This window comes from Chelmon rostratus, chromosome 4 (assembly GCF_017976325.1).
Source record: "Chelmon rostratus isolate fCheRos1 chromosome 4, fCheRos1.pri, whole genome shotgun sequence".
Classification (NCBI taxonomy): domain Eukaryota; kingdom Metazoa; phylum Chordata; class Actinopteri; order Chaetodontiformes; family Chaetodontidae; genus Chelmon; species Chelmon rostratus.
In genome coordinates this window covers 9,206,877-9,215,211 of record NC_055661.1, presented here as the reverse complement: position 1 = coordinate 9,215,211, position 8,335 = coordinate 9,206,877, and positions in this window count along the sequence as shown.

Here is an 8,335-nt window from a genome sequence, read left to right as displayed (position 1 = left end):
AATCCACTATTGATCGCCTGGCATTAATTCACACGGCAATCGTGAAGGGCTTTAGCTACTGATGTTTATCCACGTTGGCTTTGAAGGTCTTAACATCTGGGGTAAAGGTCAGATTGTGGCATGTTCGCCACAAAACTCCACAAAGAAAATGAGGACAATCTGCCGTTGCTGGTTTGGAGCACGCCGCTTTGGCTGTGCTCCCTCTTTGAGTAAGAGAAAAAACACTTGGCTTGGTTGCCAAGCATCGCAGCCCTGCAAGTTGGGTAGATTTGGGCTCTCTGGGAATGTAAAGCCTCTCTCTCCCTGTAATCTGTGATCCTGGCTCGGCCGCACCTCAGTTGTAGGGAAATCAATGTCATCAGCATTCACGAGGAGAAGGAGACACAAAGAGAGGAAGAGTAAAGGATGAAAACTCTGGATCTCGAGAGTCTGCAGTGAGAGGAACTGGAAAAAAACAGATGAGGTCAGAGGCATGTGTAGCGGCAGGTGGAAGAGAGCAGAGCAAACAGAGCGAGGGAGAGTGGGAGAGGGGAGAAGGCATGTAGACAGGAGCTGAGCTGACCCCTGGGACCCTCTCCTGGGGCCCATTCTGGCCTCTGAGAGGATTTGGGAAGACATACACGTCACTCTCTCAGACAGAGTTGTAAATATATGAGCTGTTTGATGCCTGTTGTATGATTTATATCATCAGACACCTGGCAATGATTCATTCAGAGCAAGAATTTTCCAGTGATGTAACTCCATGAACGATCTGGAGCTTTTCATGGAACAAATCAGGTGATGGAGGCAAAGAAAAGATGAGTAAGATGAAGACCTCTAAGATTTGGTTTGTGTTTGATCTGTTTGGAGTTACACAGCTCTTCTCCCATATACTACGCTCTATTCAACAAGGTTTTCATCTATAATGGCTTCACCAGGCAGGTACAGCCTCCACCCTGGAGGTCACTAAGAAGATTGCATGTAAAAAGTTTGTATTTTCAACATTGTTACTGCACCATATTCTACAAGCCTCATAGAGACTGAAACAATGGTCCTGAGGTTGTTTTAAAATGAAATATTCATGACAAAATAACCAACAATCAACACTAATGAAACGTGTTGGTGTGGTTTCTTTCAGTGTTGACTGGCAGCGACCAAACAAGCCATCAGATGCCATCATATTCTGACTGAAGTGTCTGTAAATCCTCATTGGTGGATGGAACTACACCACATCAAGCATTTCCAAAAACACAAGTTTAGAAATCTGCCGTGAAATAACCAAACCATTTCTGACTTTGGTAAAAGTGTGTCGATGAGGGATCCCAGCACTTGAACTGCAGCAGGAAGCTGAGTGAAGAAATGTTTTCAGGGGGAAGAGAGGGGAAAGAACCATTAGCCTACATATTTATGAGGCACAAACTGATACTCAACCAAAAGCATTAACCCAATCATTTGCATGGCAAAGCCCATTTATCCACTTGTTTGTGGGAGAAAACGTGAGATGCACATGAGTCTTTGAAAGGGACCTGGGGCAGCCTTTCTTTGTAAGTGGGTCGGATGAATGAAATGCCTCCAGATCAGTCAGTTAAGTGTGTCACAAAGCATGCTTGTCTCTGGCTAACAGGGTGAAAGAGGCTCAGCCGAACGGCCCCCTTTCACTCTGACACTCAATTAAGGCCTAATTGGTTTGAGGTCCACAACAGGCATGTGGCAAGGCAACACCCCAGGCTTCTGTGCACTTGTTCCCTGTTTTCTGACTCCCCCCTCTGGAAATATTCCTTTCATCTGGGAACAATCAGAGTAGGTTTTAAGCCAAGGGGCTGATAGCCTGTTTTCTCTTTGAACATGCACAGCAGTTTTAGACAATTACTTTGGTATTTTTACAGTTCATTTGGCTCACAGATGACGTAGGTAATGAGGGTTTGACACAGGACAGGGTGGTGTACAGTTAAGTGCAGATATGGATCCATATGACTATGGCTATGGATCCATTTGTCTTTGCAGGGTGTTCTTGTGGCTGCACAAATGAGGGAGTATTATGTGAAGCATTTCCATTAGCTGTGTCAGCAGTACAGAAGATCGCTTTATAGTGTTGGACTCCTTTAATGTATTACTAGAAAGGTCCACCACAGCTCTCCAGAGACCCCTACAGCCATGCAATAGCAATACTATTGGTATTATTATTATGTTGTTTTGATTTTTCTCTATAGCGCCCTTGAAAAATTAGAAATTATTATATATACAGCTTTCTGCCTACAAAATATAGATGTATCATAGTACATTGCAGAAAAATGATGAGTCACAATCTGAAGTCTCACTTTGTTGCTCACTATAGAGTAAACTAGTGTCTGTTATCACAGTGAGTGAACGGGAGTGTGATTTCAGACGCAGCCCATTGCTTAAAGGGCCTGCACACCCGCACAGGTGTTTCCACTTATTCTGCCTGATGAGACCTCTGTTCAGGTTCAGGTTTGGCGGAGCTGATTTACTCTAACAGGTGCAACAAAACTAATAAGAGAGTCAGAGAGATGTCCCTCATGCACACGTCTGTGCATGCTCACACATTCCTCCGGAGAGCTCCACTCAGGCGTGATAAGTAAAAACACCTGTGTGGGTGGACATTAGATGAGCGGGGCCTGTGAGCGCCCCCCGTGCAGAGCTGAATGCAGCGATTGCATTGAGGAGTGTGGATGAAAACCAAAAACACAGCTCCTCCTGGAGACCTTTGTTGCAGCTCATTTCCTGTTCAAATAAAGGCAGAACATTTACACTAAAAATAGTCCAAGGTTTACTCAAAGCATTGTAAAGGAAAATGCATGAAAAACACGTCACCACATCAAGTGATATTTAAAATGTGTCATTAAGGAACCCGTTTTAGATGGATGTCAACAACATCTCTGACTAAAGGGAAACTAAAAACACACACACTACATTTAATTACAGCCTCACGGACATACTTTAGTCCTACAGCGTGACATGCAAAGGGATCTCAACATTCAGACAGCTAGAAGAGAGAGGCTTCATTTGTTTGCTGCTTAAATGAAATCCCTTTCTCTGTGTTTATTTTCATACTTTCATTCATTGCAATCCAAGCAGCTAATTCTGTTTGCTGGCTCCCTTACCGAGACATACAGCAACCATACAAAGACATACAAATCGTCACATACACTGTGGATTTATTAGTATGTAACCTTATTTTGATATCAGACAGTTTAGAGATGACAGACATGAGTAAGAACACCACCAGGACACATCACTTGTTGATTTAAATTGAAATAACACACAAAATCAATCGACAATAGTGTCATTTCCTTTTGATAAGAGAGAGTGAAAATGCTCGTTAACTTCTGTGTCACAACTTTCTGTGTCCCTAACCAGTGATTTTGTTCCATGTGGCTTGCTATTACCTAAGTGTAATTTCTCAGACTGAAAAAGGAGAATAAAGGCACGTTTTCAGTTGAAGTAAATCGAAGAAATACTGTCTCAGAACAGTCCGATAAACCATGTTTTCTTCCTCTTTAACTATCCTCTACGAGCCTGCTGTATTCTTGAAGAGGTCTGTTTGATCCAACAATGATTTCAAAGTAATATCACCAGTTCAAGTGGAATAAAAATGCATGTAGGACAATTGACTCTGTGGTCAGGGATTGCATGATCAATACTCCCCTCAGTCTTCAAACAGACTGAAAGAATATAACCTGGGGCAGAGCTGTCAGCTCCATATCTCATCTGTGGTTCTACGTCTGTATCTCGTCTCTGTGTCAGTTTTCTGCAGAGGCATCTGACACAAGCGGCATCTGCCTGCACATACGTTTTCATCCTGCTACACAAATGGCTTCAGTGACAACAACCTGCGGATTTGCTGCAGCTGAGGAAGTCTGCTGAGAAACAAACACACACACACTCACGTGCACACATGTACACCCAGTCACGCAAACACAAAACAGATGGCTCGGTCCCCAAACATGCGATGAGTTACTTCACCGCAAGATCTTCGGGTAGGCACTGGAAACTCCAACAGCGGTTTCCAAAAAGCCTGGCCTCTGTTGACCTTGACCCACGTCGGGCTACGTCACTCGGTGGGAACACCACGGCCTAGTTCTGCCCCTTTGTTTGTTTCCCCCAGCGTCCCATAGAGCCCGGGGACCTCTGGAGTAAAAACAGTCAACAGTAGCAACCGGCTCGTGGGACGGTCGTGCACATTCCACCGTCTGGGAACGTCCAAACAGAACCGTCACGGGATCCAAGTGGCTGTTAATGTGAGGGGGAGGATGAGACGATGGCATTAATAACATGATGCACAGATCTGCAGTGCTCACATTGTTGATCTGCTCTGCACTCAGCAAAAACATGAAATTGCCCCCCCAGTGTTATGGAGCTTTACAGTGAGTTTCAGCTCACTGTTTCACTTGTTCATCTCTTCACTGTATGATTCCTGCAAAGCTCTCGTAGTGTTAAACACCCACTGTACACTTCCTGCTCAGCACCAAACAGCAGACAGACACAGTATTCCTCCTCAGGAGATGGTGGAGACCAAAAACAGAGCAAAAAGAGAGAGAATTTTGGACTTACATTTAACAGATGGACATTAAAACGACTTCATATGAATGATACTGACATAAGCAATTGTTAGCAATTGTTCTTTGCTGACAAACGCTTAGACAACTTAAACCTTTTGAATCAGGGTTCATACAGCTTTTTAAGAGCAAAATTCAAGCTCTTTTCAAGACTCACATTGCATTTTTCATTGTGAAAGATAAAGTTCACAGATTTCCTTTATATCCACAGCAATCACTGAATATTGTCACTTTACTTTACCAGCTGTTCATATGAACTTTGACTGTATGTTTTGATAATGGTTATTTAATGCTGGCTCATTTGAACACCAGAAGACAACAAACAAACGTGACAACAGGATATTTTCATTCAAAATATAGAACGATTTTTGCTTTCACCAGATTATGTTGAAAATCAAACATCAAGTATATTCAATTTCAAGCATAACCTTGAAAGCATAATGTTGAAATTAAGCATTTTCTTAACTTTCAAGACTTTGTATGAACCTTGCTGAACGCTTTATGGGAATGTTAATAAACTGTCATACACAGATGATCCGTTGAGTCATGAGTTACTGATAAAGGAAACAAGGCTTCTTGTGTTTTTGAAGTGAAATGTTTTGCCAGAGGACTTTTCATTGGTTTTCACTAAATAGGGGCATTGTAATATTCCGTATCACTAATTTAGGATCTTCATACCAAAAGCTGTAGCCATGTCAGATCATGTCACTCATGTCACTGCCTCATCAGGAATCAGGAATCATTTATTGTCATCACACAAGTTTCCAAGTGCAACGAAATTCTGTTCGGTTACACCGTCCCAGAGGACACAATGCCACAAAAGACATTACAAATAATTGACGGGTGGGATGGGATAGGATGACAGGGACAGGAGAACCACGATGCAGCCAGAGGGCGGCGCATCGCTTACTTAGGTGAAAACCTAATGAAAACAGGAGGGGAGGGAGAGGAGAAAAAAGCTAATCTCAGACTGTGCCCATTGGGGGGTCACAGGCCATGATAAAGCTGAAATGTGTGAATCTTGTTTCAGATTGAATCAGTTGAATCAGTCAGCTCATCATTTGACCAAACTCTGTATCCACTCGATACTGATCCATGAAAAGGGGAATGCGACGCTCTGTGACAGTAGTAATATAGGACGTTACACTCCTCTGCTCTGCTTGAGATTTGCATTCCAAACTCCAACCTTCTGTCATTATTCTGTGATAAATCAGTATGTGTTGACTCAGCCCTGGAAATATGTTCGGTCCAGGGACAACATCTGGGGACAGAGAGGTACTGATCTGTGGTTTCATCTCACACCACTCTGAGGCGGAGGGGGACAAGGGCCTGTGGTGTTTTCCCCTCCAGGTTTGGAAGACTCAAACTATTTTGAATGGTTGCTGTCATGACATTGAGGGGTACTTGAGGAGATTAGTGGTACTGTGGGGCTGCAGTCTGTGGCTCATTACAACCATTATCCTTAACCTGACTGGACGGCTGACAGGACGGAGGAGGTCTGAAGAAGCACATATGTTTTCATTGGATCTGCACTGGGATTCAAAGTCTGCGTGTGTGTATGTGTGTGTGCATTCTGATCTTCATGACTAACCAGCGTTTTTCTGTTTAACAGCTTGATGTTTTGGGAGATACTTAACATTTATCTGCTTTCTTGCTGAGAGATCCATACTGTTCTCATACTTGTCTATTGATAGAACAAGAAGATAGTTAGCTTAGCTTAGCATAAAGACTTGGAGCAGGGGGAAGCAACTAGCCTGGCTCTGTCCAAAGTGTAAAACAAATCCACCAACCCATGCTTCTTAATTTTATAAATGAACCTGTTATATCTTATTAGCTTAGTAAATGCACCGACAGAAAGGTAAAACCAACAAGTTGTGGCAGGTGTATTGACTTCTGTCACAGGCTAACTGCTTTCACCTGCTTCCAGTCTTTATGCTAAGCTAAGCTCGCCTGCTGGCTCTAGCTTTATATTTACTGTACATGCAACCGTGGTATCAATCTTCTCATTAAACTCAGCAAGAGAGCCCATGTTTCGTCGCCCCCCCAAGTGTTTGTGTCTCTCCCGGGGCCTCCACTCTGTCTTGTAAGCAGGAAACCTCCCTCCTTCCCACTGCTCCACTGTGCTTTTACAGCCTGCCCACGTTGTTTGTGTGCACTCCATACACTTGCCACCCACTGTGGGAAAAAAAACACGCTCAAATGGAAATAAAAATACCCCATCAGGCCTCTGAATAGAGCACAGGTTGAGGCAGCACATTTGCATAATCAGCTGATGAACATGCAGTTAAAATGTGCTGCTCTACAGTCTGTTAAACATCAGCGAGTCTGATGGCTTCTTGCGGCTGCTGGTTGTTAAATGAAAGACTCTGCTGACACAGGCGTCAACACCAGCCGCAAACACTTAGCCTGCTTCAATTAGCAGAGCTGTGCATTACCACACAAAACCACTGTCTCCTGCACAGTGAAAATCAATGTCTGACACTGACATTAAAACACAGCATCATCTCAGCTGAGCTGCACATTGTCAGCACAGCTTTGCCTTCTCCAGAGGCTGAGGGAAACTTATACGTTGTTAAACTGACTTTGTACGTTCAGTCCATAAAAATGAATAATGTAATTCCAGAAATAATGACAGAAACATCTCACAGGACTTTCTGAGTGCGTAGTATAATAAAAGCTGAACAGTCTTTCGACACCATTGTGAAACTATTACTTTTACGCTGTGATGAACTCATGAAACTGCAAGAGTAGGAAAGCCAGATAGAGGCAGCAAGGATCAAAAGATTGCTTTATGTGGGATTGTTGAGAAGCCCGTGGAACCAGATCTGGAGTCACATCACACTCTGGACTGACTCTGATCAATTGTAGAGGTGGAGGGGTAGTCGAGCAGTGAAAAGACGGATGACTGCACTCGAGCCGACAGCAGCAAGATTATTGGTTGACAGAGGTCGTGGTGAAATCGCATTGGTGAAAGTGGAAATGGGAAACACTCACATCCATCTGAAAGTGGACTCAAGAAGATTATTGAAGGGAGCAAGACCATGAAGTGTATTCTGTCTGACTGAGCTTCATTAGTCAGACCACCACACTCTTTTAGCCTGGACAGCTGGGTGTTTTCACCCACCCAGAGGGCATCATCACACGCGTCCTCTTACCGCCAACACCACCCTCAGCCACACACCCCGCCATCCTCACCTCAAGCTTATGTTCAGATCTGTGAAAAAGACCCACACAGAACTGCATCACATCCCCGCCATCATCCCCTCATTCATAATCCCCTCGCCCTGATTTCATACAGCTCAGGGAGAATACAGCAGCAGCAGACAGACAAAGGGGCCCAGAGGTTGATGTTAGATTACACCAGGCTGATACTGTCTGCCCCCGTTAGAGCAGATAAACCGCAATACTGCTGAGCTGTAACCCGGGGGGCGGGGGACATGAATAACACTGGATTTATGCATGAACACACGCTGAATACACACATGGGACGATGTCTGCCGATTTGAGAAGCTCGGGACCTTAAGGTGTAACCATGTCCAAAAGTAATCAAAAGAAATGTTTGGGTGCTTAATCATGGGGAAGAAGTTAACCGCTGACTTCTAGCTGTTCATTATCTTCATCTTGGCTGCAGTCAAAGCCACAAGCCACATTTTCCATGTCATCTCTGAAATCAAGCTTTACAGTCACCACTGATATCACTGGCCATGAAATTATGTGAAAAATGCTTTGTCACAAAGCAGAAAACTGTTTTCTTGGCTCATGAGAAAGCGGAGCGATAG